Source organism: Callithrix jacchus, chromosome 14 (assembly GCF_049354715.1).
Source record: "Callithrix jacchus isolate 240 chromosome 14, calJac240_pri, whole genome shotgun sequence".
Taxonomy (NCBI): Eukaryota; Metazoa; Chordata; class Mammalia; order Primates; family Cebidae; genus Callithrix; species Callithrix jacchus.
Genome location: NC_133515.1, coordinates 50,248,415 through 50,266,963, shown reverse-complemented (window position 1 = coordinate 50,266,963; position 18,549 = coordinate 50,248,415). Strand labels below are relative to the sequence as shown.

The 18,549-nt window shown below is 36.6% G+C and overlaps 1 long non-coding RNA gene and 1 pseudogene across 1 annotated transcript in view; one reads left to right on the top strand and one right to left on the bottom strand.

Annotated features, from left to right (window-relative positions):
- LOC144579285 (uncharacterized) overlaps positions 1-18,549 on the bottom strand; it is a 172,644-nt gene that overhangs the window by 21,121 nt on the left and 132,974 nt on the right. The gene's annotated exons all lie outside the window — the stretch shown is intronic.
- On the top strand, positions 16,579-17,381 carry LOC144579284 (cell division control protein 42 homolog pseudogene; annotated as a pseudogene).

The following is an 18,549-nucleotide window of genomic DNA, read 5'->3' as shown; positions in this document are numbered from 1 at the left end:
TTTAGTAGAGACAAGGTTTCACTGTGTTGGCCAGGTTGGTCTTGAACTCCTGACCTTGTGATCCACCTGCCTTGGCCTCCCAAAGTGCTGGGATTATAAGCCTGAGCCACGGCGCCCGGCTGATGCCCAGCTAATTTTTATAATATTTTTAATAGAGATGAGGTTTCACCATCCTGGCCAGCTGGCCAGGCTAGTCTTAAACTCCTGACTTCAGGTGATCTGCCTGCCTTGGCTTCCCAAAGTGCTGGAATTACAGGTGTGAGCCACTGCGCCTGGCCTTCCTTTTATTCTTCAGAAAATCCTCCTCTGGTTTAGAGGGCTGTATCTTCTTTGTAAGACAAGTTCATTTCATTAATACTATGGGTTTTCTTTTTCAAAAATAAATATAAAAAAATAGTTTGGCAGTTCCCAAAAAGGTAAAACATAAAATTACCATACAACCCAGCAATTCCAGTCCTAAGAACAGGTATTCAAATAAATAATAGTACACAAATGTTCATAGCAGCACAATTCATAACAGTCAAAGATGGAAACAACCCAGATGTCCATCGATAAATGAATGGATAAACTAATTGTAGTATATGCATACAATAGAATATTATTCAATCAGTAGAATAGAATGCTGTGACATAGATGAACCTTGAAAATGTTATGCGAAGTGGAAAGAGGCCAGACACAAAGGTCACATATGGAATGATTCCATTTATATGAAATACCCAGAATGGGTAAACTCATAGAGATAGAAAGCAGATAGATAGATGGTTTCCAGGGCCTTGTGGTAAGTGGATATGGATTTTCTTTATGGAGTGATAAAATATTTTGGAATTTGATATAGATAGTAGTTGCAAAATATTGTGAAATACTAAATGCCACTGAGTTTTTCACTTTAAAATGGTCAATTTTATGTTATGCAAATTTCACCTCAATGAAACAATTTGAAAATAAATGCAAAACAGCACTTTGTTCAATTCTCTGCATTAAGTATGATGCAACTCAGAATACCCTTCAGCCTTAGTTAGGCAAGAGGACTATAAGCCATAGGTAGAGAAACAACTGTTTGTACCACTTCCTGACAATAAGTTATTTAGCTACCTGCAACATGCTAGATTCATAAAGAGAAGTCTGACAGTTCACCAAGGAGAGAAATGATACCCAGTCCTCATATTTGTTGACAGCCATTTCAAAATAGAAGACCTATTCATTTCTCTGACAGCTACAGGGCTTGGAATTAAATTTTTTCATGCTTCACACAAAAAAAAGTACTTTCAATAGAAAATTGATATACTTGTCTTTATGAAAAGAATCTTGCAACTAGTGATCCGCAGAAGAAAAATAACCTATTTCTGCTCATACATTCCACTGCATTTAAATTTTTAATACAAAGATAAAGTCAAGAATTCGCTACTTGTCAGCGTCAGGAGGTGTCAGGATTGCTATTCATCATAAAATTAGAGAGGCAAGAACAGTAATTAAGGTTTTGGGACATAGACTTAGTGACGGCTAGGGAAATAAAGGAAGAAAAGAATGGTATAGGAATTTAGTATTTGAGGGATTTACGTGGGGTGGAGGTTGGTGATCATTTGTTCTTCCTTCCCAGAGGAAAGAAAGAGAAAATGTGCTTAACTGCAGAGGGGTTTCTATGTGGCATTAAGGTGTTCTTGCTGAAAGAATTAAAAGACATCAAAATTAGATACTAAAAAAGAGTATAATGTTTTTTCAGGAGACGTTTTAAGACTCAGGTTAGTAAGTGTTTCTCTAGGAAGTTGGTGGACTTGATGAGCTCTGAAGGGACAGTCCACTTCTCTGACTCTGGGAAGGCTTATCAGATCAGGACAGAAAGGACAACTTTCTTTCTCATATCTTAATAGACCTCTCTGCCTGTATCTAACATAATTAATTCCTTCATGATTACTTTCTTATTGTCCTAACCTTAGTGAGGACAAGGATCAAAGTCCGTTATTGCAGTAAGCTCCTCCCTACCCCAGATAAGTTTTTCATTCTCTGGATAAAAGAAGCTTAGTTCTTAACTTTTTTCTCACAAATCTATTTGATCATCTTTGTGGCATTTTAATCACTATTTTAAACCTTCTTATTGTCCTCAGAAGTAATCTCTATGATGGGGGAGTCCAACTTTTGAAAAGAAGTGTAAGTACTATTTAAATAAATATGCAAAAATAACAGAATGCATGAGTTGTCCACCCATTTCTTTTCTAGTTGCTATCGTTTTATATAGGGTCACATAAAAACCCTTGTTTGGAAGAGGTTCGGGTGTGCAGTGTGGGACCAAGGGGAGGGCAGGGGAGCAAGGAGGAGATGGTATTGATGCACTGCCCCATAAGGACTTTATTGGAAAATAAAAACTGGCCCTGGAGCCAGGAATTCCTCAAATTAAATATTAAAGATGCACCCAGTCAGAACTCTTGTGCTACATTTATATTTTATTAATTCAAGGCCAAAGGATTGAGTGAGGAAAAGTAACAACAAATGGTTTACTTACTGTTACACAGCCAGTCAGCAGCAGAACTTTAGGTTAGGAGTACTTTATTACGAATTCAGTGCTATATGTACTGAACTACGCTGCCCACATTTGGAAGCCCAGTTAATGTAAAATAAATACATTGTGAAATATCTCCTCTCAACCTTGTCCATTTCATTGGTATGATGCTGGAGAGGCAGTGGTGGGTCCCATTTCTGAGGCAGCTCTCTTCCCTCCTTCCATCTCCACCATATCCTGGAGTTCACCTGCCATGGCATTATTCACTGTTGTCATCTGGCTCTTGGGAATGAAGAATGCATCTTTTTGTATTCTCGTTTTTCAGTATGCCAGTGCTTCCTCTATGAATTTGAAAGACATTGGCTGATCTGATGTGTAAGAAGCAGGCCAGAATTAAGACCTTCAGCAGCAACATGGCAAGATCGTGGTGCGCCAAATCACTATGAACATGAAAAATGATGGCATGAGAGGCACCAAGATTGATACATGAAACATTAGTTCTTGATCCTGATGATAGTATCTGTTTCTTAGAGCCATGGTATACCTGAATGCCAGAGAACTGCTGCCCAGAACTAAGGGTGGAAAAGAATTAAGGATGGCAAAAATTTGTCAGATGAGCATATAAGAGAATACATCTGGAACAAAGTCAGGACAGGTTGTCCCAGGCTCTGGCCAAGCAGTGTTCCAAGGAAGAATGATTCATGGCATATTTGTCAGTGAGAGTTTGCTCTGAAACACCTGACTAGTGACCACATGTTAAACTGACTGCTTAATTGTACAAGATTTTGTCCAACATCCTCTTAGAGCAGGGCAAAGCCAAGAATCCTTGGCCCAGTGTTGATGCTCACAGTGGGGTGTTGCTCCAGTACTATGGTATGATGGAGATGAATTACTACACAGTCCTATTTGGAGTGTCACAGGCAGTAGGTATACTGGCACAGCTCATCTGCAGCCAAGCCTGAGGCTTCCCACTAGAGAGGTCCACGTCCATGAGCACAGATGGCCTGATGAAGTTTGCAAATTCTAAAGGTAAAACTGAAGACTGCGGGGGAAACTGACTACCAGAAAGTAAGAAAGCTTAAAAAGACAGTGTACTTTTTATTTCAGAAGGCCATTGAGGACTTAAGATTAAGTTGTATGCGAGGCACGGAAAATACATTTGAGGTTAAAGAATATGAAAATCATTAAACAATGAATAGTGACCCCATATATTTCTCACATTTTCTTTCTCCAATCACCCATTGATGGACAATACTTAGGTTGATTCCATATCTTATTGTAAATATTGCTGCAATAAATATGAGTGCAAATATCATTTTATATAATGATTTCTTTTCTTTTGGGTAGTTACCCAGTAGTGAGATTGCTGTTTCAAGGGGTAGCTCTATTTTTAGTTCTTTGAGAAATCTCCACACTGTTTTCCATAGAGATTTTACTAATTTATGTTCTTACCAACAGTGTATAAATGTCCCCTTTTCTCCACATCCTCACCAACATCTGTTGTTTTTTAACTTTTTATTAATAGCCATTCTGACTGGTGTAAAATGGTATCTCATAGTGATGTTAATTTGCATTTCTCTGATGATTAGTGATGTTGAGCATTTTTTCATGTTTGTTGGCCACTTGTGTGTGTTCTCTTGAGAAATGTCTGTTCATGTCCTGTGCCCACTTTTTAATGGGGTTGGTTTTTTCCTTGTGGAGTTGTTTGAACTCCTTATAGATTCTAGATATTAGTCATTTGTTGAATGCATTCTTTGAAAATATCTTCTCCCATTCTGTAGGTTGTCTCGTTACTCTATTGATCATTTTTTTTTTGCTATGTAGAAGTTTGTGAACTTTCTAAAAGACATATACTTCAAAAAAATAAAGAAAGGTGAAAAAAAAAAAAAACCAACTATGCTAGGTAAATACAAACCAAGAGAAGACTGGTTGATCTGTTGCTATTAATATTTTTAAAATAATATTTTTAAAAATATATATATAATAAGAGAAATCCACCAAGGAAATACATTAATCATAATTGTATGGGTACTTGCCAATATGGCCTTGAAATTTACAAACAAAAATGGACAGACTTAAAAAAAGATATAAAAAATTTAGTCAGAGTCTTGACAAGAAAACTGTTGTCATGCTTAAGAGATTTAACTGAAGCTAATGTAATAAGTGAACTTTTTACAGAGGTGTACACAAGGTTGAAGGAACAAGAGGTACTATGATGGTCCAAAGAACTAGCAACAGGGGCATGATATTACTCCCTAAAACATGACAGTACAAGAGGTGGGGACAGTATTACTGGAGCCAGAGAGAGCTGGGAATGTGGAGGAGGGGCTGCAGAATGAGTTACAGCCATAGAGGATGGCAGCCAGAACCCTGGGTGGAATTTGGGATACCGAGAGATAGGAGTGAGAGGTTAAATCCCCTGACCTCTTTTTCAGTCTGCTCTCTGATTTGATGGTGCCAAACCCACCAACAAAACCTAACGGAAAATCAGAGGGCAAAAGAGGTGGGTAGAGAAAGGGCAATTATGAATCTGATGTACAAACAGAGAGTAACTGGCACAACAATCATAGTAAGAAATTTTAACATCACTTTATCAAAAACTGATAGAGAAAGTGACCCAAAATTAGTCAGATATAGACTATTTGTTCAATACAATGAACAAGTTTGATTTACTAGATGTGTGAGGGGTGGGCTGTGCATACAGAGGAGAGACGACTTGTTCCCAAGAATGTATTTTCCCATACCTTCTTTCTGAGCATATGGGTAATGAAATATATATAAAAGTTTACCATATACTAGGTTTTAAGACAATCAAAAGCAGAAATTAGCCTTAGTTAGCCTTAGAAATTAGCCTTTCTGAGTGAAAAAAAAGATATGGAATGTTATCTATATTATATGAGTGTTTGCATAGCAATCATCTATCTCTACTTATATATGCACAGAAAATATCTGGATATCAAAGACACTATGAATGGTTGCCTCTACCTTTTTCTTCTTTTTGGTGTTCTGAATCTTTTATAATATTTATATCATTACAAAAGAATAAAAAATTCCCAGAAAACAACAAATAAAGCCCTAGTTTAAAAAATGCTAAATAGAATTGAGATATACTATCAGCAATTTTTAAAAATCCATTCTCAAGGCAGACTCCTTAGCTAGTTTTGTAGCATGATTAAGAGCTGCCATGGCTTACCTGGTGCTCTGCCAAATTTCCACTTACACTTCCCATTGATTTTTTTTCCTACGTAGAAAATAATACCATAAGTCTAATGTGTCTCTTTCCATTGACCCCTAGGTTGAGGTGATATCTGAAAAAATAAAAGCGGAACTTTTGAACGCAAACAACATTCTGTGATCTCTAAATATCCATACCATCTTGTTCTTTGGGAATTCCTGATAGGGATGGCAGTCACTCACATGGCAGTTAAATAGAAACAATACAGAGGAAAATAAAATCATCAGAATAGGCCAGGCATGGTGGCTCATGTTTATAATGCTTGCACTTTGAAAGGCTGAGGTGGGCAGATCATGAGGTCAAGAGATCAAGACCATCCTGGCCAACATGGTGAAACCCCATCTCTACTAAAATTACAAAAATTAGCTGGGCATAGTGGCACACGCCTGTAGTCCCAGCTACTTGGGAGGCTGAGACAGGAGAATCACTTGAACCCAGGAGACGGAGGTTGCAGTGAGCCGAGATTGCGCCACTGTACTCCAGCCTGAGCGAGTACTCCGCCTCAAACAAACAAACAATCAGAACAATAAACTAAATATTAACACAGCCCACTGAAATGAATGTCAAGAATGGAACATCTAAATTACCTTACACATTTTTAAGCCAAATTCCCCAGTCAGAAACAGCTAGCAGATGTCTGAGTATGCTGCCATACCTGACAGATAGTCATTAGCCTGGAGCCTGAAATGTCAATAGCAAAGTAATATCTCATCTGACATTTCAAGTGTTAATAGGGACATCTGAACAGAAAACCCTGAAGCAAATAACAGTTCTTTAAAAGGCTTCCTTATACAGTGCAGAACCTACATTGACAAACTTTGTTTTTACTATTCAAACACTGATTTAGATAAGAATCAAGGAGAGTTGGCATGATGCATAAATGGAGTTACCACTCAATTGCTTGATTTATTTGTTTGCAAATCTACAAAATGACAGTGAGTGTTCTTGATCTGCTCACTTCAGAGGGGTGTCATGAGGGAAGGTGCCCTGGCTGTTGTATATGCCAGTGAATGGAAGTCATTCTTTACAACTTCCTATCTCCCATAACCAACCAGGCAGCAATTCCTCTCAATTCTATCTCCTGTATTGTCTCTGGAACTTGTCTATTATGCCCCAAGCCTGATGCCCCGACTGCTGCACAGACCACCATATCTCCCACTTTGACCACTGTAATAGCCTCCTCCTCCCTGTACCCTTCTTACCAGAGTGTTTTTTAAAAAATATAAATAAATTTTTAAAATCTCATAACCAGTAACTTTCTCGTTCTCCTGGCTCCAGCCATAATGGCCTTTCAATTTTTTTATCTTGACCCACTTTTTCCTATTTTCAGGCCTTCCCACAAGCCATTCCCTCTACTTAGGATGCTCCCTTTTTCTCACTCTCATATTTGGCTAATTCTTGCTTATTCTTCAGATTTCAAAGTATATGTCACATCTTCACAGCCACCATCCAGTGTCTCTCTCCCTTTTCCCTGGTTAATAGATTCTGCTATTATAAGCTCTTTTAGAATCTTATACTTTCTTTTTAGAAATTATCATGATGCCATCTAAAGAATTCTCCCAGAACAGAATCTCCACGTTGGAGCTCATCAGTGGCTACCTAAACCCTCACATGATGCTTTGCACATAGTTGGCATTCTACAAATAGTTGCTGAATTACAGTCAAGTGAGTATATATTAATGCCAGTTTGGACCGTACTCAAGTTTACCTTTCCCCCAACAACTTAAACTGCTGATTGACACCTCTGGCCCCTCCCAGTGCTGGTTTGCAGCACCACTGAGATGTGAGCATACCTCCAACAAAGTTGAGGAACATAGACTATAAATCCTTACAAAATGACATTCTTATTTTGAAAATTTGGCAAAGTTCAAAAAAAAGGAGATGAAAAATTTCCCATAACCTCAATATCCAGGATATTGTCCATTTTAAACCTCTGGTAAATTTGTGTAGTATTACACATGTGAACAACTCTTGAAAAATCTGTACAGAGGGGCAACTCATCTTGAACTCTGGCTCTGGGCCTGGAAGAACTGCTTTCATACCCATTTCAGCAGATTTGCTACCTAAGTTTCAATTTGAAATTTCTTCATCTTTAACTAACAACCTACAATCAAGCACATAGCTATGTCCTGCCCAATTTGAGCAGTTTCTATGAGAGATAATTTATAAACCAAAAAGTACAGAATGCTGAGTAATAAAGGAAAATACCTGAATGATGCAAATTTAGTTCAATGTAGATACATAGTCATTAATTTCTATACTACAATTCTTACCTACAACAGAACAAAAATGGGCTAAAAGTACCACATTTCATCTATGTTCTTTCAATTAAACTAATAGACTTAAAAATTGTCTTCAGCCCCCTTTTTTTCATCTTCTAAACTACTGAAGGTCAAAAAATGCAATCTTTGAAAGAATTTCATCAATACTTACCCTGTTGATCACATTTTCTGAGGAATCTACTTGCCAATTCTGCTTCTATGGATTTTGCTAGTCATTGACCCTGACTAAATAGTCATATCTTTTAAAAAAGATCACAATTTCTCTCTGACAGATTTAGCTTCAAATATCACTAATAAAATAACATCAACACTTATCAGAGCATCAGAGACAAATATAAAAATCTAGGACATAAAACCTGGGTATCTGCAAAGATTTAAAAGATAACCATGGGGCATCATAAAACGAAATTTAAGAGTGGGTCAAACCTTTTAACAGCAGCATGAGGAAACCCAATGGAAAAGTGAGCAACAAAGTTTAAAACTCTACTAGCAAGCAATTTTAGAAAGCTCTGAAACTGTAACACTAGCCTCTCTTGTTTATACAACTCAATGAGAGGTTTGTCACTGAATGGTTACCCTGAAAAGCCCACCTCCACTCCAGCATATGTGGGCATGTGAACAACTCTTGAAAAATCTGTTTGTACAGAGGGGTTACTCATTTTTGTTTCTTGGACTCTGGCTCGGAGCCTGTAAGAATTGCTTTCATATCCATTCTCCTCTGGGATTTTTAAAATGGTAACCTAAGACATCTTTTTACTTGGCAAGTAAACGACTTCTACCTTGAAAGCAGGTTTTTTTTTTCTTTCCAACTTTATTTCAGGTTCAGAGGGGACATGTACAGGTTTGTCACCTCAGGAAATTGTGTGTCACAAGGGTTTGGTATAGATTATTTCATTACCTAGGTAATGAGCATAGTACCCAATAGGTAGTTTTTTTTTTTTTTTTTTTTTTTTTTTTTATCTTCAGCCTCCTCCCACCCTTCCACTCTCAGGTAAGTCCCTATGTCTATTGTTCCCTTAGTGTCCATGTGTACTCAATGTAGCTCCCACTTATAAATGTGAACATGTGGTATTTGGTTTTCTGTTTCTGCATTAATTTGCTTAGGATAATGGCCTATGGTTACATCCATGTTGCTACAAAGGACATGATTTCATTCTTTTTTATGGCTGTATAGTATTCCATGGTGTATATGTACCATATTTTCTTTGTCTAGTCCACCCTTGATGGGCATTTAGGTTGATTCCATGTCTTTGCTATTGTGAATAGTACTGCAATTAATATATACATGCATGTGTCTTTATGGTAGAATGATTTATATTCCTTTGGGTATATATCTAGTAGTGGGACTGCTGAGTTAAATGGTAGCTCTATTTTAAGTTCTTTGAGAAATTTCCACATTGTTTTCCACATTGGCTGAACTAACTTACACTCCCACCAACAGTGTGTAGGTGTTAACTTTTCTCCACAACCTTGCCAGCATCTGTTTTTTTTTTTTTTTTTACTTTTCAATAACCATTCTGACTGGTATGAGATGGTATCTCATTGTGGTTTTGATTTGTATTTCTCTTATGATTGGTGATGTCGAGCATTTTCTCATATGCTTGTTGGCCGTGTGTATGTCTTCTTTTGAGAAGTGTCCATTCATGTCCTTTGCTAATTATTAATGAGTATTTTTTTGCTTGTTAATTTGTTTACATTCCTTATAGATTCTGGATATTAGAACTTTGCTGGATGCATAGTTTGCAAATATTTTTTCTCATTCTGTAAACTATCTGCTTACTTTGTTGATAGTTTCTCTTGCTGTGCAGAAGCTCTTGAGTTTAATTAAATCCCACTTGTCAATTTTTATTTTTGTTGCAATTGCTTTTGGAGTCTTCATCATGAAATCTTTGCCAAGGTATATGTCCAGAATAGTATTAATATTTCCTAGGTTTTCTTCTAGAGTTCTTATAGTTTTAAGGTTTACATTTAAGTCTTTAATACATCTTAAGTTGATTTTTGTATGTGATGAAAGGAAGTGGTCCAATTTCAATCTTCTGCATATGGCTAACCAGTTATGACAGCACCATTTATTGAATAGGAAGTCCTTTCCCCATTGCTTGTTTTTGTTGACCTTGTTAAAGATCAGTTTTATGTGTGTGGCTTTATTTCTGGGTTCTCTAACCTGTTTTGTTGGCCTTTATGACTGTTTTTGTCCCAATACCCTGCTGTTTGGGTTACTGTAGCCCTGTAGTGTAGTTTGAGGTTGGATAGTGTAATGCTCCTGGCTTTGTTCTTTTTGCTTAGGATTGCTTTTGGCTATTCTTTTTTTCATTCTATGTGAATTTTAGAATAGTTTTTCCTAGTTCTGTAAAAAAATGTTATTAATAGTTTGATAGGAATAGCAATTGCATCTGTAAATTGCTTTGGGCAGTGTGGCCATTTTAACGCCATTGATTCTTCCTATCCATGAGAATGGAATGTTCTTCCATTTCCTTTTGTTGCTCTAATTTCTTTCAGCAGTGTTTTGTAATTCTCATTGTAGAGATCTTTAATCTCCCTGGTTAGCTATATGTATTCCTAGGCATTTTATTTCTTTTGTGTGGCTATGGTGAATGGGATTGAGTTATTGATTTGGCTCTCAGCTTGAATGTTATTGATGTATAGGAATACTACTAATTTTTTGTATATTTATTTTATGTCCTAAAACTTTGCTGAAGTTGTTTTTCAGATCTAGGAGACTTTGGGCAGAAACCATGGCATTTTCTAGGTATAGAAAAATACCTACATGTCTGTAAAGAGATAGTTTGACTTCCTCTTTTCCTATTTGAATGTCTTCTACTGCTTTCTCTTGCCTGATTTCAGTGGCTAACACTTCCAGTACTATGTTGAATAGGAGTGGTGAGAATGGGCATCCTTGTTTTGTTTTGGTTCTCAAGGAGAATGTTTTTAGCTTTTGCCTATTCAGTATGTTGTAGGCTGTGGGTTTGACACAGATTGTTCTTATTATTTGGAGGTATATTCCTTTGGTGCCTAGTTTGTTGAGGGTTTTTAACATAAAGGAATGTTGAATTTTATTGAAAGCCTTTTCTGAGTCTATTGAGATAATCATATAGTTTTTGCTTTTAGTTCTGTTCATGTAATGAATCACATTTAGCGATTTGCATGTGTTGCAACAACCCTGCATCCCAGGAATAAAGCCTACTTGATCATAGTGGATTAGCATTTTGACATACTCCTGGATTCAGTTTGCTAGTATTTTGTTGAGGATTTTTGCATCTATGTTCATCAGGGATATTGGCCTGAGGTTTTCTTTTTATGTTATGTCTCTGCCAGGCTTTGATATCAGCATGATGTTGGTCTCATGATGTTGGTCTCATAGAATGAGTTAGAGAGCAGTTCCTTCTCCTCTATTTTTTGGAATAGTTTCAGTAGTATTTGTACCAACTCTTCTTTATATGTCTGGTAGAATTCAGCTGTGAATTTGTCTGATCCATGGCTTTTTCTCGTTGGTAGGATTTCATTACTGATTCAATTTCAGAACTTATTGTTGGTCTGTTCAGGGTTTCAATTTCTTCCTGGTTCAGTCTTGAAAAGTCACATATTTCCAGGAAATTATGCATTTCTTCTAGGTTTTCTAGTTTGTGTGCATACAGGTGCTCATAATAGTCTGTGATAATTGGTGAGGTTGGTGGCAATGTCCCCTTTGTCATTGCTGATTTTGTTTATTTGGATCTTCTCTCTTTTTTCCTTTATTAATCTATCTAGCAGTCTATCAACCTTATGTTTTGAAAGCAAGCAATTTAAAGAAGCTAAAATTAAAAGATCTTTCCCCTCAGTACTACAAATTTCAGAAAATAATGCAGACATGGCACTGTTTAGCAACATGTCATAATGAAATACTACCTCCAGGAGAATATCTGGAGACAAAATTAATGTATCTTGTAACATCTATGCATAGATATAAGTAGCATAATAAGGGAATAGAAAGAAAAAGGAAGTTAGAGGAAGATTATTTCATAAAAGCAGCAGCATTATATTTTTTGGAAACTAGCAGGAAAAGTTCTTCCTGACCTACTAAGTGTATGTGAACAAGAAAACTCTTTCGGAAAACTGGACCCACACCTGAAGCTGTGTGTCTCCTATTGAAAGGAGCTTACTTAGCCAAACACCAGGGCCTGGACAAGGGTGAGAGAAGTGAGGAGCTGGGCTCAAACTTTGACTAGGTGTTCATTCTCAGAGCTGACTTTGTACTTGTATGATCCTGAGAGTGAAGGGGCCTCCTTAAATTCTGAGCCCTAGGCTGGCTGGCTTCTTAATCACCTCACCCTTCTCCTGTCAAAATGCTCTTTGACAAATGTGATACTCTTTAAAAGTAATGCTATATGTTAAATTTTATTTACATCTTACAATAACCCTAGGAAGTAAATATATAATTATCCTCATTGTAAAGATAAGGAGACTGAGGCTCAAGGTTAAGTGAGTTGCCCATTTATCCTACTGCAAGTTGAATAGCATAACTTGAACATGAGCCTTGTGACTTTAGCTCTGGCATCCTTCCACTCAGTGCTCCATTCTTATGCCATCACAGGCTGCTTCTGTCTAAATTCCACAGGGATTCCTTCCAGCAGGCATCAAGGAAATTTTCAATATACAATCTCATGAACATGAACTGAAAATATTTGGGAAGTTAAAATAAACTCATTCTTCATCTAACTATTCATCTAATCTCTAGTTAGGACCAGCACTAAGAGTTACGTATTTCTAACAAAAAGAATTCTTGATTCATATTTTCTAAGAACATACACTGACATATTTTTAATGGCTTTTGACCAAGAGTTAATTATATCCCTCAAAGGGTCCACTTCATGTTATCCACATTCATATTTTCTTCAGTATGAAGGTCCAAGTAAATATCAATCAATCATAGTGCCGTATGTCACTAAATACAACTATTCTTGAAAAAAATATTTTCTACATAAAACACTGACTTGGAGATAATACGTTTCAGTAGTTTTTAACCCCGTGTTGTCACAAAAGGAAATGTAGGATTCTGATTATACATTAATTATTTTATTGAAATTATGTTAATAGATACTATATTAAATCTGACCTAAAAATTTTTTAACCTAAAATCATTCCATAATACACACAAAAAATGATAAAATATATATTTAAATTCCTAAGAAGTGGAGTTGTTCTGTGGAAAGGAGTTTTAAAGTAAAAATAAATAAATAACTGAGAAGGTGGTGGTGGGGGTTGTGGATTCAGTTTGTAATTCTCAGGAAATAAATAGCCCCAGTTAGGAGAAGTAGCCTGTTGAAGGTCATCCAGTTGGTGGCAGGGCCAGAACCCACATCTCCTAATCCCTAATTCAAAGCTCTTCCTCTGAACCCTGGGCCCTCCTGATAGCACATCAGGTGATTTCACTTTCATGCCAAAAAACAAACAAACAAAAAAATCCCCAGAAATATTGCACAACTCAATTTTCTCTTTTCTTATTAACATGTGGAATAACGTTCATCTATAGTTTAAGGCTATCCTCTCCCCCAAACTAAAGAGATACAGCAGTTTTAACCAAATTTCTGCACACTAGTTTGTTTCCCATGCTATTTTGTGTAGTGAAAAAAAAAATACAGTCAAAAATAAGGATCACAAAGAGGAAGTAGGTTGTTTGTTTTTCCTGTTCCATGCTCCAGCATTTTTTTATAATGTTGAAATTTATCAAATATAGTCCATGCTCATTTTTCTATTTGGTGCTTCCTTGACTGGCATGCATTTATGTATAGTTAGGATGGGAGAAAGCCACTCCCCAGGCAGGGGCATAAGTAGCTCCGTGTTTGTTGTAAGGAAGGCAAAGAGTAGTTTCAGACACTAGGAGACAAGTAGAAAAATAGTAAGTGTAAACATGAACACTTATACACAGCCATGTGTGTAATTCCAAGGGACATTTCCATGCATTATCTCATTTAATTTTCACAAGGACTTTACTAGATAGGTATTATTGTTATTCTTTTTTTTTTCTACATGAGGAATTTGACTTGCAAAGTGACCAACCCAAGGTCATGCAGTTAGTATGTGATAGAACCAGGATCTGAACTGAGGCTGTCTGATGCCAAAAACCCACAGGGAGGAAAATTTTCTGCTTTCTGTTTCTGGAGGTTGATTTGCTACTCCTCTACATCAAAATAGAAAGGAATGCAAATGGTCAGGCCTTTATCAAAGAAATGTAATCTCTTAATGACTGAAGTTCTCTAGTAATATTGTCTTCTTTATGACATCCCCAGGAGACACATGACCACTGTGGTAAGGCAAAGTTCAATTCAAGAGTAAGAAAAGGTACTGAGAAAAGAGAAAAGAAAGAACAGGCACTAATAGTAGAGTATCGTTATAAGAGTGAAAAGATGCCGGGAATGGCAGCTCATGCCTATAATTCAAGCACTTTGGGAGGCCGAGGTAGGTGGATTACTTGAGGTCAAGAGTTCGAGACAAGCCTGACCAACATGGTGAAACCCTGTCTCTACTAAAAACACAAAAATTGGTGTGTGCCTGTAATCCCAGCTACTTGGGAGGCTGAGGCAGGAGAATCACTTGAACCCAGGAGGTGGGGGTTGCAGTGAGCCAAGATCACACCACTCCACTCCAGCCTGGGCAACAGAGCGAAACTCCATCTCAAAAAAAAAAACAAAACTAAAAAAAGAGTGAAAAGATAATCATTTACTAGTAGGAATTACAGCCAAAAAATAAACTGTGATTAAATGTTGATGTCCTCACTGCTGAGTTCCAATCTTTAGAAAGTTGGCTGGACTCACCTTTTGCTATGATTTTCAATGATACATGGGAGAAAGGTAAAATAGCCAAGTACATGGAAAAAAAATACAAGCACTATTTTAAAAGATAAGAATGAGACTGTTTATAAACTTTTTTTGTATTATTAACTCATAGCATTGCAGTTTTAAAAATTGAGGTAAGATTTCACATAACATTAATTAACTTATTAACCATAATGTACAATTCAGTGGCACTTCGTATATATTCACTATGTTGTGCAACTTATCACTTCTAACTAGTTCTATTTTCATCACCCCATAAGGCAATCCTGTACCCATAATAATGCAGTTTGCAGAAGTACCATTAGGAAGGTTGGCAAAATGGAGGAAAGTAAGATAATAAAGTTCCAGTGGTATGGCAGTAAGTGAGAAGTAGTTAACTGATTAACATAAAAAAAATATTAAAAAAATCTTATTTAACAAATTTTTGCGAGAACATTCTAATGTATGATATACTGTGTAGAATGTTGGATACTGTGGTTGGAGAGAAGATAGGGAAGGTAGCAAATATGAATGCAATCTGATTTTAATCTTCCAAAGAGCTTATAATCTCAAGATGAATTCAGACATGTCATCAATGGTACAAGGTAAGCAAGAGAAAAGGGACTAGATAGAGAAAGGATAAGACACCAAAGGAGGGTGATAAGAAGGATATTTGTTCTTCAGATTAAGCAAAGTCTAGTGCTTGGGCCAATGAGAATTTTCTCTTTAAGACTATGAAGAGCAGATAAATGCCAGAAAAACTGCTAAAATCAAGGCAAATGCTACATGGGCACATGAAATGAATCCTCACTCCTTAGGAATAAATGAGGAAAGACGGGAGATAGTTAAGGCTCCATGTGACTATCGGTCTTTATGTTGTTATGGTGTGCAGACACTCTTACAAGAAAGTACAGGCCAAATCCAAGACACAGATGGGGGAAAATGAAAGGAGGATGCTATGCAATTATAGCTTTCAAGGCATCATTTGAGCATTTAAGACATATAAAGAATGAGCAACATGAGCTGCTATGGATGCCAATAAAATAAAAATGAGACATAAAGAAGAATGCCATAGCATTGAAGCCATAAAGACTAGGCTTATGCCCCAAGATGTAAGAAAATGCAACTGCTGGAGACCAAGCTTCAAGTGCCACCCTGTCCAAGATTAAATGGCAAATAGTGCTAAAGAAGGGTAATTTGTAAATATAGAAGAAGGGTATCTTTCTATAAGATAAAATGAAGATCATCAATGGAATGTAAACATTGATGACCTAAAAAGTATAATAGGAAATTATCAAAGTACTCTTAAAGGAGATATATACTTATTAAATAATAAATAATAAACTTGAGTACTGTATTAAAATAACATATAGGAGTCTACAGGAAATAAAGGAATAAGTATAAACAGTTTATAGTAAATATAATATAAACAGAAATATCATATAAGATGTTTTATTTATTTAAGAAATGATGGTTCTACAATAAATATATTCAGGATAGGGGCAGCAAATACCATTGCATGGGATATGACATTAGTTTTGGAGTCATTCAGCCAAGATTAAGGGGAAGAAAGAAGTGAATTATAGTTTCAAAGAAAGAGCTTATAGGTCTTATTCGGAGGGAGAACGATGAAGAATAAATCACTAACTTGAAAATAAAATCTGAGAAGGCAGAAACATGAAGAAATACAGATACGTAAAAAGTCAGGAGAATTAGACATATATGGATAGTACTGGAGAACTGGGCAAAATGTATTAGAAGAAAGAGAAGAGTGAGAGTGCTGCCAACGCCCTGGTGGAGAAGCTGAGGTCAACATCAGATTTGAAATGTTTAAATTGGATACAAAATTATTTCAGCAATGCAGACAATTAAGTGTGTTGTTGTGGGTGATGATGCTGTTGGTAAAGCATGTATCCTGATATCCTACACAACAAACAAATTTCCATCAGAATATATACCTACTGTTTTTGACAACTATGCAGTCATAGTTATAAATGATAGAGTTATAAATCATATACTCTTGGACTTTTTGATATTGCAGGTCAAGAGGATTATGACAGATTACAATCGCTGAGTTATCCACAAACAGATGTATTTCTACTCTGTTTTTGAATGGTCTCTCCATCTTCATTTGAAAATGTAAAAGAAAAGTGGGTGCCTGAGATAACTCAGCACTGTCCAAAGACTCCTTTCATGCTTGTTGGAACCTAAATTGATCTCAGAGATGACCCCTCTACTATTGAGAAACTTCCCAAGAACAAAGAGAAGGCTATCACTCCAGAGACTGCTGAAAAGCTGGCCGGTGACCTGAAGGCTGTCAAGTGTGTGGAGTGTTCTGCACATACACAGAAAGGCCTAAAGAATGTATTTGACAAGCAATATTGGCTGCCCTGGAGCCTCCAGAACCAAGGAAGAGCCACAGGTGTGTGCTGCTATGAACACTTCTCCAGAGCCCTTTCTGCACAGCTGGTGTCAGTGTCATACTAAAAGCAATGTTTAAATCAAAATAAGAACAAAAATTAAAATTCATTTTTGCAGTAATGACAAATGCCCTGCACCTACCACATGCACTCATGTGAGACAAGGCCCATAGGTAAGGCTCCCCCTGCCCCCTCCCAACACTAGTTAATTTTGAATAATTGTGAATTGTCAGAAAAATTATTAGTACTAGTTTTTGTTTTGTTGTTTCAAAAAGGTTTTTTTTGTTGTTTAAAATCAAGGCATGCTTGTAGATCACTCTGTAACAGACTAATTGGAATTGTTGAAACTGCTCCCTGGTTCCACTCTAGAACATAATCTGGAACATCTTAGTGTTTTTTTTTTTTTTCTGCTCTCTTTTTTGGGAGGAGTGTGTGTGGGGTTTGCTTTTTAATCTTGTTTTTTTAATTCATTAACCAGTAGATAAACCTTAAGAGGAGGAGGACAATTGATTCCACATTCAACTTCCTAGATCTAGTTTAGAAAACATGTTCCTCATTTGGTGCTCTTAGGAAGGAATATAGTAAATGCCTCATTTAATAACATACTTCTTTTTGCAAGTTGACTTTTCTCTCCACCCTTGAGTAGATCCAGTATTTGATGAAACTCATGAAAGTGGGTGGAGCCTGTCTTGCCCCTCTTCTTTTCTGGGATGCACTATATGTGACTGCGACTTTCAAGGACATTTGTTTGCCATTTGCTGATTTTTAGGGGGGAAGTTAATTTCTAACTTCTTTCACTGATAAATGAAGAAAAGTATTGCATCTTTGAAATACACCAAATGAGTTTGTAATTAAAAAACGTTTTTTCCCTGTCAAAAAAAAAAAAAAAAAAAAAAAAAACAGAAGAAGAAGAAAGAGGAAAGTGAAGCAAAAGTGTCAGCAAAGACAGCCAAGAGAAATCTGTTACATTTATAAGAAATAAAACGTTTCTGTTCTGGTGGAGGAACATCTATAAATGTATAAGTATGTCTGGAAAGAAAACATTTGAGAACAAAATGAGTTAGTGGGAGTGAAAGTTCTTTAAAAATTACAAGCTAATATACAAATAAATGATTTTATCTCACTGGAGCATAGCAGTGGTGGGCTTTCACACAGCCCAGCCAAGGAGGGCAGAAGCATTTAGCTGGTCCTGCTCAGTTACCATAAAACACAGTAACCAGCAAGGGTAATTGTGTTGAAGACTGGGATCACCAATGACTGTCATCTCAGTACTCTTCAGTGCTGGCTGGACAAAAGCCTCTGGAAAATCTTCTTCTTGTGCAGAATC